The 24,013-nt window shown below is 32.7% G+C and overlaps 1 long non-coding RNA gene across 1 annotated transcript in view; it reads right to left on the reverse strand.

Moving 5' to 3' along the window:
• Positions 1–19,717: 19,717 nt before the first annotated feature.
• Positions 19,718–24,013, reverse strand: part of LOC124899322 — a 29,075-nt gene continuing 24,779 nt past the window's right edge. The window contains exon 2 of the long non-coding RNA XR_007056734.1: positions 19,718–19,951. This is a non-coding gene — a long non-coding RNA (uncharacterized LOC124899322). The remainder of the gene's footprint in view (positions 19,952–24,013) is intronic.

Here is a 24,013-nt window from a genome sequence, read left to right on the forward strand (position 1 = left end):
AAATCCTGAGTGATTCTCAATAAAGACGTATTAGAAAAATGGGGACAATGTACTATTTCTCCTACTTAACTATTTACAAGTTTTAATTTAGTTGAATGGTTTTTTTTTTAAATAAATTTTTGGGTTTTTAAAGTATTTTAATATTAAATTTTCTATTAAAATGTTGCATGTTGATGTGCATTGAAGTGCTGCATACTAGAGTATCTTTTGATCTTTATCTTCCATATATTAATTGTGGAAGAATGCATGTGGTATTTTTCTTTGGTAACTTTTGTTATATCTCACTAATTATTCACTCATTGTTCTATCTCTTTATGTTTTATAACTCAGGTAACTTAAAAGCATTCATCTACCCACATTCCTCTTATTCATTATTTCGCCTATGATATAGAAAAAGCAAAAGAGAAAGCTACAGTGTTTATATTTTGAGTTTAGTAGACAGCTGCACCCACTGCACCACTGATCATACCTTGCAAGAAATCAAAATATCCCAATGTATCAGATACAATATAGGAAACATAAAGAGGCCAAAGAATACTTGACCTTCTTCTTTTGGAAAAATTAGAATGAGATACAAAGTATCAGCACTATATTGGTTCTACAACCATCATAGGCTTAATTTGTCATCTTCATCAATATCTTTTATTCTCCAGCTTGCTGCACCCCACTGTATAAGTCATTCATCTTCCTGATGGTCCACCAATTTAGCATAGTATAGTCCAAAAGTAATACTAATTGGATAAGGGTGAAACTTAAAAGAGTATGAATGTTATGTTTTGGATGAGGAAGGTACTCTAAAAAGACTCTCCCTGCTATTAGTTATTACTATAGTATTTTTGTTCCGCGGTTGATATGCTTAATTAACCCAAAATTGCTCGCTCTTTGAAGCAACGGTAAAATTGTACTCCTATAATCTATGAAAAAAAGATTGTCCCTGCTATTAGTTATTACTATAGTATTTTTGTGCCGCAGTTGATATGCTTAATTCACCCAAAATTGCTCGCGCTTTGAAGTAACGGTAAAATTGTACTCCTATAACCTATAGATCACGGATTTAACTATCATTCTCTTGAGGTATGACCCTTTTCCGAACTTGGCTAAATGCAGTATGCTTTATCCACTGGACAAGCCCTTTTTTGGTTCCCTTAGTTCTACCTACCATATTTTGAGGTGTGGGGACACTTAAGCAGTAGTTCAACCAGTCTAGTGGGAAAAAATTAGCAAAAAGACTTCGAATCCTTCTTTGAGGAGTCAGAAAAGGGACTCAATTTAATGTTTTTGATGACTTTACTCATTTTTCATGGTTCCATTTCTCAGCTTCCTACTCTTAGTTGAGTGTAGTAAAGGAGTAATCATGTTTCCCACCTTTTTCGCCTTCAATAATAATTAGTAATAATTGGAGTTCAGAGGAACCCCTTGTATATTCATCTTAAATTCTAGACCAACCCTCTTCAATTTCCAACAAAAATTTGTTATAACAATAAGCCATTAGCATCCCCCAACTAACGCCAACATAAAGTTGAGACCATACAACATTTTTTAACCCCCTTTCGAGATTCAGTTCTGATAATTGAGTTGATATCCTTGTGGCAGATTCAGTCGTGGATTTGCGAGAAAGCAGTGTTCCAAAGCTTCATTGTATCTTTATAAGACTCATCTCTACCAGTTTGCAGAGTACCATATAGCTGAGGCTTTACTTGGGATATTGAGGTCTAAACATTGCACTTCATAGTCAAATGCCAATTCGAGAAATTGGCACTAGCTATAATCTGGCAAAATACTCCAAGCATTCGAAAGCTGAGAACTGTTGCAAGTTTGCTGTTACCTTTCAAAGTTGTCATCTGATTGTGTATCAAATCTATCCCATGAAAATATAATACAAGTATGATCGTGATCATGAACATTTTTTGAGTATATTAAATGCAACCGAGAGAGTGCACAAGTCTATGTGTTAAGGTCGCCCAAAACCACCCATATGGTCACTCAATGGGCGCCCATTTTTGAAGACTAGTCACTAAAGGGTCTTTTAGTCTTTTGTCACTTATTTTTGTAATGTAATATAAATAGAACCTTGTAGGGTTTTACTTCCTTAGTTTTGAATGTTATTGAAAGAAACTCCTCTAGAGAGAGTGAGAGCAACCGTAACTAGGGTGATACTAGTGTGGAATCACTAGTGTTGCAAAACATTGTTAGAAACCTTGGTTCTTGAGAGGTGGACGTCCTCTTGTGTCATCGTAGAGTTTTGGTGTTTGATATTACAAGTGTTAAGAGTCTTGGTATTTAATATATACCTTGGTTCTTATCGTTTGTAATATTGTATGTCACACTTCCTATCTTTTGTTCCTATAATCGTTGTACTAGTTTGTAGTTGTTTCTAGTGAAGCCGTGTGTTGTTGTTACATTGTTCTTGTATTCCGTTCCTATTGTTATCATCTTGTTCTTCTGGTGTAGCTGCTGTTTTGGTGTTGAAAACCTATTAATATTGGGTTCTTGAGTTGTCATCTTGTAGCCGTTTGGTCTCTTGTACCTTGTGGACTGTTTTGTGCGATTTGTGGGCTGTTTTGGTGTCTTTCCTTGGTCGTTTTGTATCAAAATATGATCCCAAAACATCAAATCAACCCTTTCTATAGGGAAAGAACACAAAAGTAACAAGAGAGTTTCAAAAGAATGGGAAGTTAGAGTGGGTGAGGAGAAGGTTCGTTCATAGAAACTTAGTCGTAAATTTATAAATCCAGAAATATATACAAAAAGGGAAAAATAATCTTAAATCATGCATTGGAAGGACTCAGTGAAGCACAAATTAAGTACTCCATCTGGACTCTACATAAATTTTGGTTAATAAGATCCCTATACGTCCTTGAAGCCTAAAGTTACTTCACCTACGACTCCAAAAACACACTTCACCATAGATCAGTGAGCAATTTCTTTTTTCTCAAGTTCAATTTCCAAGACCACTGTCTATGCAACATAGATCCCTTTGCACATCGTAGGCATAAATATACAAGGCTGTTTTTCTTTTCATTTTTGTAGTAATCAAAAAATGCAAGACTTCATAGGCATCTGAATTCATACTGCAAGTTGAAAGAACCACCTAATCAGAAATTTAACTGGTACGATCTATATGACTATTGCATATTCACCATACTTCAACCCAACTCAAAATCAAGCAAATTAGAACAACCAAAAGAACGCCAGGATGATGGCACAGTAGGCAGTAGCTTCGGCAGCTTCACAGATGGGCTAAGAGAAACACCGAGCAACAAGAAAAAGCACAAAGGAATTGCAAACAGATGATTAATCACTTCTCATTCAATACAGCAACAAATTTGAAATAAGAAATTGAACAACCTCCCCGCAACAACAAAATAAACGGAATCATTTCAAAATGAGCAATTTGAACAACCTCAAGGGAAACATAATAACTGGACAGGAAGCTCAAATCCATTAAGTGATGGAAGTCTCAAGAAAAATGTCAAGTTGGAATACATACTTCGAGAATTTTAAGCACATTAATCTTTCAAAGGGCAATAAACCCAAGATAGAAGGTTCCCCAAAATTTCTCTAACACTTGAAATATCAAAATGAAGCTACAACTAATAGCCTCTAAGCTCTCAGGTAACTGTCTCTAAGACCTCAAGCAGAAGCTGCGGCCTTCTTCCTTGGAGCTGCTTCAGCACCTGGACAAACATCAGTACTCACTCATACAAGTTATGACCAGATATTCTTGATCATCAATTGTCAATGTCTAAACCAACTAATTAGTCAAACTAAAACAGCAGAGATCACTCTGAATTATAGATGTGCATCTTTCACAATCACTCATAATTTTCATGCAAAATATTTTGTGAAAAACAGTTTTATCTTGAAAATTTATTTTCTAGAACTATTTGCAGCATTAGGTTGGGTACAAAGTCACTGTAATGTACTCAACACAAACACAACAAATTAATAAATTGGAGAAGGAATTTTAATGATACATGAGTCAACGCTTACAATCAATCAACTAAGAATTTAACTACCGTAGACACCTAATTTTGTTCCTCCCGAATTTAATTTTACCCGTTTTTTAACTTACCTTACCACGAACCTCAACCATGTAATTATCTCGCCACAAAAATACAAAAATAACCAAAATCCATAACCAATTGAGTCCTATCCTAGCAAACCTTATCTCAACAAAATCACACCTCACCACTCTGCCCCTACCCCACCTCGCTACCCTACCCCCTACCCCATGTTTTTGTCCAACGGAAATACTATACGGCTACAGAATTGAAAAGAAGGGGGAGGGGGGCCCACGTGATATTCCTTTTTCGTCGTTCTTTCCAAATGGATAAGGGGGACCTTTTTTGCTTGGGCCATCATCACAAAGAATAAAATATTTATACACCATTGCACATAATTTTAATTTTTTGGGGGGAGGGACCCTCAGAGAACACAATATTCTCTCCGTTCTTTATATATATTTCACACAGGCCCTCCTCATCAGAGAGTAACAACAATACCCGTACACTGACCTCACCGTCACACACCCATATACACTACACACTCTTAATTCCACCGGGATACACGCAGAAATGGATAGATAAGAGATGACGTGAGAAAGAGAGAGCTGCGAGAGAGTGAGAGAGATCTGCGAGAGAGTGACAGAGATTTGCAACGGAGGGAGAGATTCGCGATTGAAATCGAAAGAGAATGATGGCGAAGCAGTTTCCGACGACTGAGAGCTTGAGGAACATGAGTTTGGTGGTTTGATTACTGTTCCGGTGACAGGCTCACCGAAATCGCGTCTAGCTGTCATAAATTCATTCAAAACCCATCGAATACGTCTCAACTAATATCTCTTTGTCGTTTTGGTCATAGACGAAGTTTACCGGGGTTGCAGCGACACAAAATCATTAAGCAAACCTCGATCTGCTTTTGATTCCATCCAAACCCATTGGAATCGGGCTGGATTTCTCTTATTTCTCATGATTTTTAGTTCGAGGTTGAGTGGGTTAGTGAGAATCTGGTCCAGGTCTCTTTGTTTCTTTGATTCTCAGTTTCGAGATGGATGAGTTCCTTTGTTTGAGTTTCGGTTCGAAGTTTTCGGGCGCGGATTCTCTTTATTCGAATAACAGAGTTTGAAAGCTACGAATCGTGGTCCAATTCTATTATCTCTCTTTTTATTTCATTATTTACTGTACTTTGGTGTGTTGGATTAAATATTGTGTGTTTTGTTTGATCCTTGTTGGTGATGAACGCGTATTTGTTTTGATTCGCGGTTGGTTCCTTTGATTATGATTTGTATGGTAAAATAGCATCTCATTTGAGAATTAAAATTGGTTGTTTGGGGCGGAATTAAAATTGATAAAAGTGAATACGTATTTGTTTTAATTCATTATTAGCAGTTTAATTTATAATAAGAATGAATTTTGTTGAAACAGATAGGCAAATGTAGGTTTCGGTAGGTAATTTAGAACATGTTTCTGGTTGAATGTTTGAATGTGAGTGGGCGTACTTGATTCTAATGTATTCATTTGGTCGGGGAATGCCCCGAGAGATTTGTACTGATTTATCTGGAGAATGCCCCAAAGTATCATGTACGCAGAGGAGGCTCGTGATCAAGGCCCGAGGCATTGGTTATGGCATTGGAACACAATTTTAGGATTAGCTTAAAATAGGATTTATATTTTACGCATTTTTCTATTTTGGACTGTATAATTGGACTGGACACTAAATTTTGAATTGTTTCATTTTGTTTGCTTGATTGATTGTTTTGCATGCTTTTTGTCGTTTATACATTTATAATGTCAAATTAGCCGATACGCTCTACCAAGCGACCGTGGTCAAACCACGGGATCGAGGGGTGCCTAACAACTTCCCCTCGGTCAACAGAATTCCTTAGTCGAAATCTCTGTTCGCAAACCAGTTTAAAGAGTCAAATTATTTTGAAAGGGATTTCCAAAGGTGACCTAGCACACCTGATTTATACCAAGTGGTGACTCTGAGTTTTGAATATAAGAATTTCTTTCGGAATAAATCTTAATTTTATCACTTTAATAATAAAAACACTTTTGAACTAAAATCAAATCTTTTGGAGTTGTAAAAAACGGGTGTGAAAGCTCTGACTACTCTGCTGGGGACTCTTCAGAATTCGTTGTATTGGCTTAGTTTAACACTATAGATGTATAGACATTTTGTTTGAGTTGTTTTGTGTTATTGTTTATCATTGTTGAGTGCCTACGTGCTTTTTGTTTACAGTTTTTATCGTGTGTTACTGCTTTATATCTGGCATCATGTGCATAACCCGAGTCATTTATTCTGCAACAAGTCTTGGAGTGCACGTCGTGCACACAAACTCTAGTTGAGTCACCCTTATTTTAGCAGGGGAAGCCATCGGACGTATGGAGTGAGTGGAAAGCAAAGCAGCCTCTATCGACCATATTCTCCCCCGAACAACTTTGTTACTAAATCCCAACATAGGTCAGCCTTTAGATCATGCTTATCTACATCATATTGAGACCTAGTGAGACCCACGTGGCCCTTTATAGGAGACTCACCACTAAAGCATCCCTATGTGCTAAATGTTGCATCTTTGAGGGTAACTTGATCATTTGATGGACTGATTCGGAGAAAACATATGTTAGAAGTAAGGTGCGTTTGAAAAAAAAGGAAGAAAAAAGTGAGTCAAAAAGTAAAAAATGAGTTTCGTTGTTTTTAGAATTCTTTATGGCTTTTGTTTTTCACAATCCAAAAATTCAAAAAGATTTTTTTACCTTTTGCACTCATTTTGTCAAAGACAAAAATATCAAAAAGATTTTTCTTTGTTTCATTAATAATCTTTCATAATTTGAAAATTTCAAACAAAGATTTCTTTTAATAGGAGCTTTTTATAAAATTAAAAAAATATGGTAGAAGTTTTGTACATTTCATAAAACGAAATACCAAAAAGATTTTCTTTCATAGTAGTTGTTGTCATTTTTTATGTGAAGTGTCAAATTGAAAACTCAAAAAAAGATTTTGTTATGTTGTTCATCGTGTGTCTTTGGTCGTGCCTCAAGTCAGGGTGCAATCTGTTATTTAATCATTAATTGTCCAATCTGGACAAACTACGCACCCCCGATTCTCCTCTCTCGGGAGTGAGATATGTAGGCACCCTATTGTGGGTTCGGGGATCATATTTCAAAAATCCAAAAAAAAATTTAAAAAATTCTTCACTTTTCATTTAGAGTAGGTGTTTCATATACATCTTTAAAAGAAAACAACAACAAAAAAATATTTTTCTTTAATAGGTTCAAGTTTCATTTTCGTATGAAATTCAAAATCGAAAATCCAAAAATATTTTCTTTGGTAATCATAGATTTCATTTTGTACAGGAATCTGAAAAAATTCAAAAGATTTTCCTCACACTTTATTTAGAGTAAGTATACATTTTTAAAAGAAAACTACAAAAAGATTTTTTTTAATAGGTTCAAGTTTCATTTTCATAGGAAATTCAAAATCAAAAACCCAAAAAGATTTTCTTTGGTAATTATAGATTTCATTTTGTATAAAGATTTAAACTTGAAAAATACAAAAAGATTTTTGTCAATTCTTTTGACAATTTGTTATTTTCTTCTCTTTGAAGTTTCAAGAAAAAGAATGAAAAAAAAAAGAGTTTAATTGGCCATTTTGGCAAGACTTCACGAACTACGCATACCTGATTTTCCTCTTTTGGGAGTGAGATATGTAGGCGCCTTTATTGGGTTCGGTGATCTTTTCAAAAAAAAAAAAAAGAGAAAAGAGGTTTTGAAAAAGTGTTGAACTCTAACACATTTTTTTTTTGTTGAGTCAGTTTAAGGTGGTTGGTTTGTGGCATTCTGGCTAATCCTTCACCTCACACCAAATCCAAAGGGTTAGTTGTGTCCAACAAAGATATAGAGAGTGGTGTCATGGATCAAACAAAGAATCAGGAAAATGAGAGTTTGAAGCAAGAGATTAGGTGGCTAAGACAACAAATGACAGAAATACATCGAGCTTGGGCCAGTGGGTTGCCTCCTCTTCCATTTCCCTTTATTGATCCTACAAATACCTCAAGTTTTCCACCAAAATCTCAAAGTCAATTTTCTACTATTGTTGATGCACCGCAACATTACTCATAATTCATTCCAAGCCGAAAGCATCTCAATACTTCCACCACTTTTCCTCTAGTTCCTCGGCATAAGCCTTGTACATTCACAACACCATATGTCGTCTGTGATCTTATTGCTCAATCCTCTACTGGGACTTCCACACTGGCTCGCCCAACGATTGGGCGTCCTCATGCAGCTAGTGAACCTATATTCAATACTCTTGGTGATCATTGTTATAATCCTGAGCCTGCTTTTGAGTTAACTAGACCACCAAAATTTCTTAACAAGAAGTCCAGTGTGCCAGAAGAGTCGGAGAAAATGATTGGAAAGATGAAAAGTGCAGAAAATACTATGAAAAATTCTCTAGGACCTACAGGTAAAGAAGATGTTTCATACAAAGGGGCATGCCTTCAAGTGCTAACCTTCCTCCAATATTTGAGATGTCAAAATTTGAGGAGTAAGATGGGCATGAGGAATTCGTGAAACATTTGGGACAATATTGCAAACAATTAAGGGAATCTGGAGGGAAGAAGAATGAGAAAGATAGCACTGCTATTGTAGTAGGAGAACGGGCACATCCAAGAAGACGATGTCGTCGTTTTCGTCAGTCTCAAGCCCAAGTTCATATCCAAGCTCTCCATAATCACTCCCAAAATCCATTATATCCTGTTTCCCCTCCATATCTAGTATATTGCGCACAACCATATGTTTAACTCCCTCCTTACCCACAATGGCGTACACCAACTCTTAATTCTACTGGGATACACACAGAAATAGATAGATAAGAGACGACGTGAGAAAGAAAGAGCTGCAAGAGAGTGAGAGAGATATGCAAGAGAGCTATCTGCGAGAAAGTGATAGAGATTTGCGAGAAAGGGAGAGATTCGCGATTGAAATCGAAAGAGAATAATGGCGAAGCAGTTTCTGGCGAGTGAGAGCTTGAGGAACACGAGTTTGGTGGTTTGATTATTGTTCCAGTGACAGGCTTGCCGGAATCGCATCTAGCTATCATAAATTCGTTCAAAACCCATCTAACACGTCTCAATTGATATATCTTTGCCATTTTGGTCATAGCCGAAGTTTACCGGGGTTACAGCGATACAAAATCATCAAACAAACCTCGATCTGCTTTTGATTTCGTCCAAACCCATTGGAATCGGGCTAGATTTCTCTTATTTATCAAGATTTTTAGTTTGAGGTTGTGTGGGTTTGTGAGAATCTGGTCTAGGTCTCTTTTTTTTGTGATTCTCAATTCCAAGTTGGATGAGTTAGTTTGTTTGAGGTTCGGTTTGAGGTTTTCGAGCGCGGATTCTCTTTATTCGAATAACATTGAGTTTGAAAGATACAAATCGAGGTCCAATTCTATTATCTCTCTTTTTATTTCATTATTTACTGTATTTTGGTGTGTTGGATTGAATATTGTGTGTTTTGTTTGATCTTTGTTGGTAATGAACGCGTATTTATTTTTATTCGCAGTTGGTTCCTTCGATTATGATTTGCATGGTGAAATAGAATCTCATTTGAGAATTAAAATTAGTTGTTTATGGCAGAATTAAAATTTATAAAAGTGAATACGTATTTGTTTTAATTCATTATTAGCGGTTTAATTTGGAATAAGCATGATTTTTTTTGAAACAGATAGGCAAATGTAGGTTTAGATAGGCAAATTTTGAACTTGTGTCTGGTTGAATGTTTGAATGTGCGTGGGCCGTACTTGATTCTAATGTATTTATTTGGCCAGAGAATACCCCAAGAGATTTGTATTGATTTATCCGAGGAATGCCCCGAAGTATCATGTACACAGAGGAGGCTCGTGATCAAGGCCCGAGGCTTCAGGTAAGGCATTGGAACGCAGTTTTAGGATTAGCTTAAAATAGGATTTATATTTTACGCATTTTTCTATTTTGGACTGTGTAATTGGACTAGATACTGAATTTTGATTTGTTTTGTTTTGTTTGTTTGATTGATTATTTTGCATGCTTTGTGTGGTTTAAACATTTATAATGTCAAATTAGCCGATACGCTCTACCAAGAGACTGTGGTCGAACCACGGGATCGATGGGTGCCTAACACCTTTCCCTCGGTCAACAAAATTCCTTAGCTAGAATCTCTGTTTGCAAACCAGTTTAAAGAGTCAAATTATTTTGAAAAGGGATTTCCAAAGGTGACTTGGCACACCTTATTTATGCCAAGTGGCGACTCTGAGTTTTGAATATATGAAGTCCTTTCGGAACAAATCTTCATTTTGTCACTTTAATAATAAAAACCCTTTCGAACTAAAATCAAATCTTTTGGAGTAGTAAAAAAGGGGTGTGATAGCTACACTATGGCTCCGTAGATGACTTTAAGCTTTTTCAATACACGTAATGAAGTTAGGATGGGTGAAGAATCAGAAGAAGGAAGGAAGGAGAGGAAGAAGAATCTAGAGAGAGAATATTCGGGTGAAGTATACTGGTAAATCAATAACTTTCTTTGCACAGTGGATCTTTAGGTATTTATTAACATGAAGCAGGATTTTTACAGCTGGCTCCTAGCTGGACGAATATGATGCATTGATATGAATAGTGAATTACTAATCTTGGCCCTTGATAGTTCTGCTCATTAAACATGTGCCTTCCATGTGACCCATTTACTTTGAATCATTACAGTCACCAACCGTACTCACTCATACAAGGTGGACGACAAAGTGTAACAATAGTATTAAATACTCCCATCGATCTCATTATGTGTGCCTCTTTCATTTTTTTAGTTGGGACCGGAGAAGACGTCTTTCTGTCTTTAGTAACAATTTAACTTTAAACTTCTCATTTTACCCTTAAAGAGTGGATTTATAGCCACACAAATATCAACCGCTTATTTCGGACAATAAGTTTCAAAAGCATTTCTTTCATTCCTCATGACCAATCAAACACTTATACATAAATTGGGACAGCGGGAGTAGCTGTGATTAGGATCCCCTTCAGTATCTGCTCCAATAACCTTTTTGACTTTTGACATATGTCACTTGTTAAATCTCATCGGCCAAATCAGCTACCTCTCTTAATCAATATACACACACAAAGCCTCCCTCGTTTTCACTCTTTCTACTAAAGCAAGTACCAAACCCAACACTACTATTGCCATCATAACAAACTCTATATACCACATGCCCCGAATCAACAAGGTTACTAGAGCAACGGGAGGAAATAGGTACTGGAGGGTATATCCTAGTCCCTATACTAGCATTGGAGGTTGAAAACAATATCTAAATATTGGTTTAAGCAGGTATATGAATATTTGTAAAGGAAAATGACTTTTGTCTGTAACTAGGGGAAATCTTAATAAAAAAAAAACAAAGTAAGCAATCATTGGAAAATGATTCATATATACTGTAGAACAATTCATAGAAAGAGAGAGAAAATGTTTATGGGCTATTTATTTTGGCTAGAAAGGTTAAATATCGCTATTTGATGTCAAATTGGATCATAAAATTATTACATTGTGTCAATTTACCATTATTTTATGTAAAAATTATTTTGTATGTACTTTTTAAATTATTTATTGTAAATTGTAATTGTATTTTTTTTATATTTATTGAATTAAGTTTTTAATTGTAAGTTGTAGCAGTTCTTAAAAACAGATTTAAATTTTTTTAAAAAAAATTTATCTATTATATATATATATCAATTAAAATCTCCCTTAAATATTTTCATTTTTCTTTCTCCCTCATATGTTTCCTTAAATAAAGGATTGATAATAAATTCTTAATTTTCTCCTTAATGTTTTACACTTTTTTTTACTACTAGTTTAGGTGTACACGCCTCGCGTGTGTACCTCACTTTATTGAGTTAAACGTTAGAATATTTGTTTAAATAATAATGATGAATACAATAGTTAAATTCAGCATCTTTTTGAGAATTTATTTAATTAAACCTAACTTTTACCAAAAAAATTTCTTAAAGCCGATTGGCATTCATCTATCAACTGTAAACTGCAACAAAATGATACGATGATAGAGACGTCAAAATAATATAATTAAATCTAACATTTACACAAAAATTTTCTCAAAGTCGTCCGACACTCATCTACCATCTGTAAATTATAACAAAATAATACGACAATAGAGATATCAAAATAATACAACTAAACTTTACTTTTACACCAAAACTTTACTCTTGATGGGGAGTGCTTCCTTTGAATGAACCTCACACACAGTAATCCAGAATAATCGGGTTCAAATATAGATTTCAAACACCAAATTAAAAAGAAAAAAAAAAGAAAAGTAATACATATACACAATAAAGGAAGCGATATCGTTACTTTTGTTTTATTTTAATTTTGAGTATTTTGATTTTAATTTTTAATTTTATATTATAAACATGACATTTTAATCAATACAATTCAAATTATTTTTACTTTTCCAATTAAACATAATAACAATAATAAATCAAAATACATATTCATGTTTAAGTTTATTTAAATAATCAAATATTGTGAAAGTATGATTTCATTATGATAGGATATTTAATTTAAATTTGAATTCACTTTGTTGATATCAAAAAGCTGAATTGGACTTGTTTTGTCAAATTTCTTATTTTAAATAATTTTCAAACTTGAAATTGTATGATACTTGTGCATGTCATCACTATGCTTTTCCTATTCTATATAATAGATTCAACTATTCATTCTAAATATAAGTTACTTAATTTTTTTATGTAAATATGTATAAATTTATAAATATTGATCATAATATAAGTTTTTATTAGTATGTGCAGGGGTTGGCATTCGGTTTGTTCAATTTGATTGTTGAATATCGGTTCGATTTTTTAATTTTCGGATTGATGAAAATGAAAACCATAACCAAACCAAAATTATTTCGGTTTGGTTCGATTTTACAAATTCGGTTCGGTTATTTCGAATTTTTATTTCAATTTTTAAGATTAAACTAGTGAGCAATTAAAATTGATGATTTTTCTAGAAAAATAATCTTTTTTCGAAACATATTTTTCATTTCCAAATATAATTAATTCAACACACATGAAATAACCATAAATATTGACCTCACTGAGTCATCGCCGTTGGCATGACGGCAGTGGCTGCACTCGGCAGCGACTGCCGACGACAGTGACGAACTGAGCAAACGGCTGTCATTGGTGATGTTGAAATTTTAAATAAACTAACAAACTGAAGATGTTTAATTGCCACTGCAGCCTTAACATTAATGTTAGGGTTTAAAGCAAAGCAGTATATTAGGATTTAGGGTTACTAAATAATTATAATTTATATATTATATGCTATATCAGATTATATTATATTTTTGGATTATTTACATATAAATTAAATTATATATATATATATATATATTATAATATATTATTTATATAATTTTGGTTTTTCGATTTATTTGAATTATCATTTTGTAAATCGAAAAATCAAACCGTTTAACCTAATTTCTAAAATTTGAAATCGAAACCAATCTGAAAAAATGAAAAACCAAACCAAAATTAAATGTTGGTTCATTTTTTTTTTCATGTTTTTGATTTAAACCAAAATATGCCCAGCCCTAAGTATGTGAAATCACTTAAATTAAAGAGTGGCAATAAACCCGGAAAATTAATATCGAATTTGTATATGAGAAATAAATCTTCATAGTAATTTTGCTTATAATTTATTTTACTGAAAATGTATTGATACAGTTATCATGATTGATACATCTTCAACAACAATGTCAATGCTCTCGAAAGAAACTACAAATATTGAAATGTCCACTCGCCGAATCTAGATTCTTTTAAACTTTTGGCTAGAGCTGTGACTTTGGATATAATTCCCCTCTCTAAGTATATTTTTTCCCTACTCTTTCACTTGTGATATTTATTGTGCATAAATCAATTATGAATACACTATGAAAAAATATTCTCTCAAATTCACCATTATATAACGTTAAATAGTTCGGAGCTAAAAGAATTTGATATAATTCATCATTAAATAGAATTAATAATGCATATTTTATTGTTTAGCGACATAAACTATCCATCGCTAACTCCTACTTTTAGTATGTCTTGTAATGTTATTTTTATAATTAGAAAATTTCATAAATATGTGTGAAGTTAACTAGTCTAATGTATGATATAATTCAATTTTAATTGATATCTTCTTAAAATAATTGTACAGTTGTATGTGATGAACACAATGAGCTCTTTGAAAAGCAAGCTGTGACAGATAGAGCTCATCTCTACCTCCAAAATAACGAGGATGTTAAGCAAAAGGACAATATTAAGTGGACTGGGGATCTTCATGCCAAATTCATAAAATGTTTACAACAACTTGATAAAGAAAGTAAGTTTATTTTACTATTAATTAAATTTTTCAATTTATTTCTAAAGAGCAACATGAATAGCTAAAATTTATACTTATGTCTAATATCAGTTTGTATTTACATGGGCCTCGGCTTGATTTGAAAATATTATAGTTATTAAATTATATTGCATACTTCTGGATCACAGAGAATGTTACCCAAAGGATATTCTGGAAATGATGAATGTTCCTGGTCTTACAAGGATGCATGATTCATCTCTAGGTACGTCTTTAAAAAAATTGAAGTGATAAATTATGTAACTTTTGAATGCATTTACTGCTATTATTCTGCAAAAGGAAATTATTTTATTAAAGTTATTTTCTCAAATTTTTATTTTACAAAACGTTTTGTTTGAAAGTATTTTTTATCACACTTGTCTGAAAAGTTATTCATTCTACAACTATTTAATTTTAAAATTTTATATCTATAGCAAAAAAAGAAAAATTAATGTTATATCACTTTCACCTTTTATTTCGACATATCACTTTCACCAATAAATATTTCGACATTATTCAACCTTTAATTTTGGAAATCCTTATCAAAACACTCAGTAATTAAAAGGATTAGAGATAGACTTTGTTTACTAATAAAAGTTATTTAATCATTGCTAATTTCTATATATTTTTTTTAGCACAATTCAGTGGAATAACATTATGTTCAATCTTCAAAAATATTTTTCATTAAAAATGACATTGTAGTTCATATGATAATTAGATATATTCATGATCTAACTCTTTTTTTCCTTCTATATCTCTCAGAAATTTCGTAGCAATGTCAATTGGAAAGCTCTGGAAAAGCGTGTTGATCAACCGAGAAATCCCTAAGTGAATCTCAATAAAGTAGTATTAGAAAATTTGGGACAATGTTCTATTTCTTCTACTTGACTATTTTCAAATTTTGATATAGCAGAATGATTGTTTTTTTTTAAAAAATAAATTGTTGGGTTTTTATAGGATTTTAATATTAAATTTGCTATTGAAATGCTGCATGCTGGAGTATCTTTTGATCTTTATCTCCCACGTTTCATTGTGGTAAAAATGGTCTTTTGATTGCTCCTCTTCCATGTTTAGTTGTGGAAGAATGCACCCGACATTTTTCTTTTGTAAATTTTGTTACATCTGAGAAAATCTGAATGTCTAAGCTCATTCTATCATTGATGAGTTTCATCCACCATTGATGAGCTCAAGGAGCTGAACAAAGTAATGTGCAGGGAAGAAGAAAAAGAACTATTTCATTGCATTTTCTGATTGAAAACTGTACAAAATATCTATACACCTCACTATTTATAGACAATCTTATAAGAAACTCAACTATATAGCTTAGCATCAGATCTCACTTTAACTAACTAACTAACTCCCACTTGCACTCACTTGCATAGTAAAAATAGAAACTATGAATGAATAGTAAAAACTATTTTATTTCAATGGAATAGTAAAAAAACTACTTCCTTGAGCTTGCAATACTCCCCCTCAAGCTGAAGGGTGCTGGATATTAAGCACACCAAGCTTTCCCATCAAATGCAAATGTTGAGGTTGACATAAACTTAGTAAGTAAATCAGAAACTTGATCATGAGTTTGAACAGAGGCGGAGCTAGCCTCCTTTAGGGGGTTCGGCCGAACCCCCTTCGATGGAAAAATATACTATTTATACATGATTAAAATTATTTTTTATGTGGTTATAGTATGTGTTGAACTTCCTTCGGCTAAGTTTTCCTTGGATATTGAACCTCAGTTGAAATCTTGGTTCCGCCTCTGAGTTTGAACCAAACCATACTTGATCTTGTCTCTAATAAAGTGAAAATCAATTTCTATATGTTTAGTTCTCTCATGAAACACAGGGATTGCAGCCAGTTGAATAACTGATCTACTGTCACTGATTACCTTGATAGGTTTAGTGAGAGGTACATCCAAGCCCTTGAACAGACCAACCAACCAAGTCACCTCTACAATCACTGAAGCCATGCTTCTGTACTTAGCTTCAGCTGAGCTTCTGTACACTATCTACTACTTCTTGGACTTCCATGAGACCAAGGAATCTACAAACTTCACTATATAGCCAGTAACATACCTCCTAGTATTAAGACAGGCTGCTCAATTTGAATCACACCAATAAAAAAGAGTCTCGGCAGGTTGAGCCTTTAAGTAAATACCTTGACCAATAGTACCATTAAGGTATCCAACCACTCTAGTAGCAGCCTCCCAATGATATCTTTTGGGATTTTGCATGAACTGACAAAGAGTCTGAACAAAAAAACTAATATTAGGTTCAGTAATAGTAGCATACATCAATTTTCCAACAAGCCTCTGATAAGAGGTAATATCGGTCCAAATTGTATCTTCAAGACAACCATTTGCATGATCATGTTCCATCGTAGTCAATTTGAGATTATGCCCCGTAGACTGAAAGAAGGCTTAGCACCACTAAGACCTGTTTCTGAGATAAGCTCTAGAATATATTTCCTCTGGTTCAACAAAACACCTGTGGTTGATCTTAGCACTTCAATACCAAAAAAATACTTAATCTCACTTAAGTCCTTCAACTTAAATTGCTTGTGTAAAACCTCCTTAGAATCAGATATCAATGAGGAACTACTACCAGTGATGAGTAAGTTATCAACATAGACTAAAATTATCACTATGTCTTTCTGTTTCTTCAATATAAACAAGGAATAGTCATGTACACTCTGAACAAAATCAGCATTTAACAAGGCATTAGTAAGTTTCAGGTTCCATTGTCTGGAAGCCTGTTTAAGAATATAAGGATTTCATTAATCTGCATACTCTTGTGTCTCTTTTTTGTTTGAAACCTTCTAGCATCTCCATGTAAACCTCTTCATCTATATCACCTTGTAAGAATGCAATGTAGACATCCATCTGATATAGAAACCAACCTTTTAAAGGTACTACAACAATTACACTTCTAACTATAACCATCTTAGACACATCAGAAAAGGTATCATGATAATCTAAACCTTCTTGTTGACTATAACCTTTTGCTACCAATATAGCTTTGAATCTCTCTACCTCTTTATTAGGTTGATACTTGATCTTATACACCCACGTGGATCCCACAGTATTCTTTCCCAGCGGGTTTTGTTTTCTTTAAGTGCTTGAATCTATAGCTTTATGTCTTCGACCCATCTTGAATCTACTGCAGCTTGCCTAGAAGTATATGGTTCAACCAAGGTGTAGAATTTTCTTAAGTAGCTATGATATGACCTTGTAGTTTTATCATAGAAGAGGTGGTTTTCTAAGGAATATCTGCAGTTCTTTCCATCCTTAGAAGTAGCATAGTCCTTTAGCCAAACAGGTTGCCTGGACATCCTAGATGTTCTTCTTAGAGAACATATTGCCGGAGAAGAGGACAGTGGAATAGAGGTGCAAGGGACTTCAACTTGATCATCAGATGCTGCCTTGTTTTGTGAGGTAGACTGGACCATAGAAGGCTGCACATCTACATCAGTGCTAGAAAATTCTATATCCTCTACAGAAAAGTAGTCCTGTATAGGATCATCAACTTCAATAGGCATATTTGTGAGCTCTGTGTTAACGAAATTCTGTTATGATTGTGCAAAATATTATGAGAACTCAACTAAAACAAATTGAGTATATTCATGGTGAACCTACACTCAAGTTTACAATGGAGAAAAGAGAAGCATTTGCTATCGAGGAAGGGTTTCATTAAGCAATTGTGATTAAACTTTCCTTAGGTGCACTAGTTTGAAGGACCTAAGGACACTGCTATCGAAACATCTCGGAATCAAGGGTTTGGTTCATTGGCACCACGACAACTCTTGCTAAGGTGCATGTGATCAATATGATGATTATGAGACTACTTTTACAAGATGAGTGAAATATTTTTCTTGCAATGGAAAGGAGCACTAATATAGATATTCTCGTAGTTTATTGATTTTAACTACAAAGAAGAAACGACTAAGGCAGCAGTGTGGATTTCTTCACCGAACTTGGCTCTAGATTTATTTGCTAAGAGGTTATTATTGTCTATAGAAGCAGCAGTCGGAATACCAATAGTTATAGATAAAGCAACACAAGTTAAGTCCAGACCGAGCACCGCTAGGATTAAGGTGATTCCAGACCTACTGAAAAAACTTTTAAAGCAAATATGATTTTGATATTTGGACAATAAAATTGGTAAGCTTGTAGAGACTTTCCAGAAAATTATTTATTATAATCTACCCTTGTGTGTAATTTTTGCGCAAACACCAAGGACATAATGAAGGTACATGTTGTTTGATACTAAAAAAGAAACTAGATACTATCTAGAATGTAGGTGGTGAAGGTTGTGAAGATGATATTGGAGAAATATTTCAAGGGAATATGAGAGGATTTTTGAATGATAAGAGAGGATGGGAAGATGGAGATCGAAACCTCATGAGAAGAACCAACAACCAAACTTGTTGGCAAGTTCCCGCATAGATGTTGAGGTCCATAACAATGTTGGTAAGCTTGTTGCGTCGAATGTTGATTCCCAACAACAATAAATTATTGCAAACAATAATGCAATAGGTGATGTGGATGCACGTGAGTTGATGGTCCAATCTGGAGAGAATTTTAAGGTCTTAGTCCCTTCATCTCAAACAAAATATGAACTATAAGTGAGGAACTTAGTTGTTGAACAATACACTAATGAACAAGAGCATAATACATCTTTAAAACCCATAAATTTGGTGACCCGTGAGATGTCACAGTCAGATATGCACCATATTCACGATGTTGTGGCGAGCAGTGAAAATTCTAGACAACATTCGTGCTTGAATTTCTCTAAGAAATCATTGGATAAAACTTTAGAAGTTGATAATTTGCGGTCCCCTTCTAATTCTACTCATTTTGAACATTCCATCAGTGAAAAACATGTTACTGGTGATGAATCAGCGAACAAAATCAAGGGAGTGGATAGCAGTATTGGCAAGGACTGGATCATGGTAGCACATAAAAAATATTTTGGTATTCGAATTGGCTCTCATGCTCGCGTTAATGTGCAGCTAGAAAGGAATGTTCCATATGCTCGAGCTTCTTCCCCAAAGGACATTTCTCAACCAATTACTTTTGATCTTCTCTCGGATAAAGTTGGTCATGAAATTAATCCCAAAAACCTACAATGGTTATATTAAATCCAGAGGTGGCTTAAGTATTAAAGAAAAATCAATAACTTGATTCTGTTAGGTGCAACAAAGTGATACTAGCTCTCTTTGTTAGGCAGATTTGGTAAATAAAGAAGACGAACATCAGTCGGATAATATTGGCAGCAAACTTAATGCTCAAGCTTCAATTTTTGTCCCAAATAAATTTGCAATTAATAATTATTCATCAAGCTACAAGCAAACTTCAGGTGGTGTAATTAATTTCCTTTCTAGAATTAATACTACCAAACAATTGGTGGAAAGTGATACATTGTCTTCAAAGAGTTTTGAAATCCTCCAAGACTATGACATATTTGATGAAAGTGATGAATACATGCTAGAAATATGCATTGCAAGTGCAGCTCGGGATGTCAATATCTCTCCTGGGCAAAAAAAATAGAAAAATAAAAACATGTCACGATAAAAATCAAAGTTGGGATGCTAAGGTGATAGAGGAGTTTGTTCCAAGACACCACCGACAAAGAAAAATCATGCGATAGTGTCAACAACTTTAATAAGACCCAACAAATTCAAGAAGTGATGAATTTTCAAGTGATTTTGAATAGGTTCGATGAAGAAGGAAGTATCGAATATATCAATGTACTTTTGATGGGCCAACATTTCTTTTTAGTTCATACATTTATAAAAAGGAGTTCGTGATTAATAACTCAAACTTCTCGTTCATCTTTATATTTTTTCACTACTTAAGCATCCTTCTTTGTAATATCATCATAGAGTGTAACATAAATTCTATAATGATCCTAAAATATCTAGTTCTCTCTAGTTCTTATTTTTACACAGTTGTTGATTAGTTGAGGGTTTGTTACCTCATTAAGAATGGTAAGTTAAGGTCTAACCCTCCTTGCCTATATGTTTTTGAGGTTTAATTATTTTTTTAAAAAAAGTGGGGTGGTTGATTTCTTTTAGTAACCAATGTCTTATTTTAAGTTTTTTTTTTTTTTACAAAAATAAAAAAATTATTTATTTTTATTTTTAAAATTGCTATGACTTCCAATCTAAAAAGTATTGGTATGACTTACAATAAACAACCTAAGGTTGTATATTTTAATTTTTTTCCTTTTTTTTTTAATTTGTGGAGCAATTAATATAAAATATATAACTAATATTTAATAAAGAATAGATCTTGTTCGTCCACCATCTATTTGATGGACGTACCAGATTAAGTCTCAATCTCTATAAATTAATCCTCCCTATGCTCATTAGGGTTACCGCATATTATCAATACAATTTCATCGCAGACGGCTCTGATAGTAATAATACAGTGGCAACTACTTATTTTGGAATGATAGATGAAGTTCACGTGATGCTAGTTAGTCAGATCAATAATATTGCTATCAAGATTGTTGATTTGCTAAAGTGTAAGAACTATAAAGGTAACATCTCTAAAAATTTATATTGAACTTATAATTTTTGATTCTTTGATATAAATAAATTATATGTGATTTTCTTTTTAAAAGAGATTTAATTGATATGTTGATAATTTTTTCATTTGCGATTTTATCATCGATCTCTTTTAAAATTTTATTTTTATCTTATAAATTTTGAATTTTTCTTTTCCTAGTTGTCACAACATCATTTCTATGTTTGTTTATGTTGTTTTACTAGTTAAAATGAGTTTTATGTGTTTATCAGGAATTAAATTATATTCTTTATAACTTACTCCATTAGCTTTCCCTATGACTTTTCAGAGGAGGACGGTAGTTTTACTTAATATGTATCCTTTAAATTTTATCAAATCTCCTTGAAGGGACACCATTTTATTAATTATTTAATGACTTTAAAATTGTTTTACGCTTGATCTTTTTGAAGGAAAAGGGAGGAATAAATAATTTTTGTCAATAGGTCAAAGTGATATAGAATCGGAAGTGAAAATAAATTAAATCTCTTAAGAATAATTTTTGAAGGTGCAAATCTTTTGACTTTTATAGTCTATCTACCATTTTAAAACAATAGTTTGGATGGTAGAGGTGACACAAGATTAGGAAATTGAGCGGGAAGGGAAAGACCAAGGAAAACATCGATTTAATTATTATTACTATTGATCGCGAGATAATTTTCTTTTTTTTTATCTTATATTAGATGTAGGAAAAAAAAGCAAGAAAATATGATTTTCATGAAAAATAATTTTCTTTTTAATTGAAATTCCCCTCTTAATTTTGAGGAGTTTTTTCTTCCACTCTAAGCTAACATATTATTTTATCGTTTTGACATCTCACGTATCTGTACTTCTGTAATGTTTTCACTTTATTCATTTTATTCCTTATATACTAAAATTTCAATAAACTCTAATATTTTCACTAATTTATATTTAATATTTTACCTTCAGTAAAAAAAAGTATATCCAATTGGAGCTACTCCTTTTTTAACTGGAGGTTTCATATTTGATTCTTGGATATGATAAAATTCTTGATAGGGGTGCCTCCTCCGAATGGACATCACGCACACGAATCCAGATTAATCGGGTTCCAATAATATAGATGCCAAGCACTAGATAGGAAATAAAAAGAAAAAAGAAAAGTAATACACATACACAATATAGGAAGCGATATTGTTAATTTTGTTTAATTTTAATTTTAATTTTGAATATTTTGATTTTAATTTTTAATTTTATATGATAAACATGGCATTTTAATCAATACAATTCTAATTATTTTTAATTTTTCATTTAAAAATAATAAAATAATAATTCAAAATACATATTCATGTTTAAGTTTATTTAAATAATCAAATATTGTGATAGTGTGATTATGATAGGACATCTAAATTTGAATTTGAGTTTGAATTCACTTTGTTGATATCAGAAAGCTGAACTGGTCTTTTTTCTCAAGTTTTTTGTTTTAAATAATTTTCAAGCTTGAAATTGTATGATACTTATGTGTGTCATTACTATGCTTTTCCTATTCTATATAATAGATTCAACTATTCATTCTAAATTATTATATGTTAATTAATTTTTTTGTGTAAATATGTATAAAATTGTATATATTGATTATAATCAGAGGTGAAGCCAGAATTTCGACTAAGAGGGTTCAATAATCAAAGAAAACCCAGTCGAAGGGCGTTCAACACCTACTATAAATACATAAAAATAATTTTAACCATATATAAATGATGTATTTTTCTGTCGAAGAGGGTTCGACCGAACCCCCTAACAAGGCCTGGCTCCGCCCTTGATTATAATATAAGTTTATATATGTGCAATTGCATAAACAAAAGAGTAGCAATAAACCTAAAAATTAATATCGAAATTGTATATGAAAGATAAATCTTTATAGTAATTTTGCGTATAATTTATTTTACAGACTTACTTTTTTTTGGGTAAACATTTTACTGACTTTCAAAATGTATTAATACCGTTATCATGGTTGATACGTCTTCGACATCAATGTCAATGCTTTCTGAAGGAAATACAAAAATTGATATGATGATGATAAATATCCACTCGCCGAACCTTGATTTTTTAAAACTTTTTGATTGAGTTGTGGCTTTGGATAAAATTCCTCAAGTAATTTTCCATACTCTTTTAGTTATGATATCTATTGTGGATAAAATCAATTATTTTTATAAATACACAATAAAAAAAATATTCTAAAATTTACCATTATATATCGTTAAATAGTTTGGAGCTAAAAGAATTTAACATAATTCATCGTTAAATAAAATTAGTAATAAATTTTTTATTGTTTAGCGACATAAACTATCCATCGATAACTCCTATTTTTAGTATGTTTTGTAATGTTATTTTTATAATTAAACAAATTTTATAAATATGTGTGAAGTTAACTAGTCATATAATATGTGATATAATTCAATTTTAATTGATATCTCCTTAAAATAAATGCACAGTTGTATGTGATGAACACAATGAGCTCTTACAAAAGCAAGCTATGAAAGATGGAGCTCATCTCTACCTCAAAAATAACAAGGATGTTAAGCAAAAGGACAACATAATGTGGACTGGGGATCTTCATGCCAAATTCATAATAGTTTACAGCAACTTGGTAAAGGAAGTAAGTTTATTTTACTATTAATTAAATTTCCTTACAATTTATTTCTAAAGAGCAACATGAATAGGTGAAATTTATACTTATGTCTAATATCAGTTTGTATTTATAAGTATCTTGGCTTGATTTGAAAATATTATAGTCATTAAATTATATTGCTTACTTGTGGACCATGTAGAATGTTACCCAAAGAATATTCTGGAAATGATTAATGTGCCTGGTCTTATAAGGATGCAAATTGCAAGTCATCTCTAGTTGTCTTTAAAAAAATTAAAGTGACAAATTATGTAACTTTTGAATGCATTTACTGCAGTTTTTCTGCAAAAAGAAATTATTTTATAAAAGTGATTTAACAAATTTTTATTTTACAAAATGTTTTGATTGAAACTAGTTTTTATCAAACACTTGTCTGAGAAGTTA

Source organism: Capsicum annuum, chromosome 6 (genome assembly GCF_002878395.1).
Source record: "Capsicum annuum cultivar UCD-10X-F1 chromosome 6, UCD10Xv1.1, whole genome shotgun sequence".
NCBI classification, from domain to species: domain Eukaryota; kingdom Viridiplantae; phylum Streptophyta; class Magnoliopsida; order Solanales; family Solanaceae; genus Capsicum; species Capsicum annuum.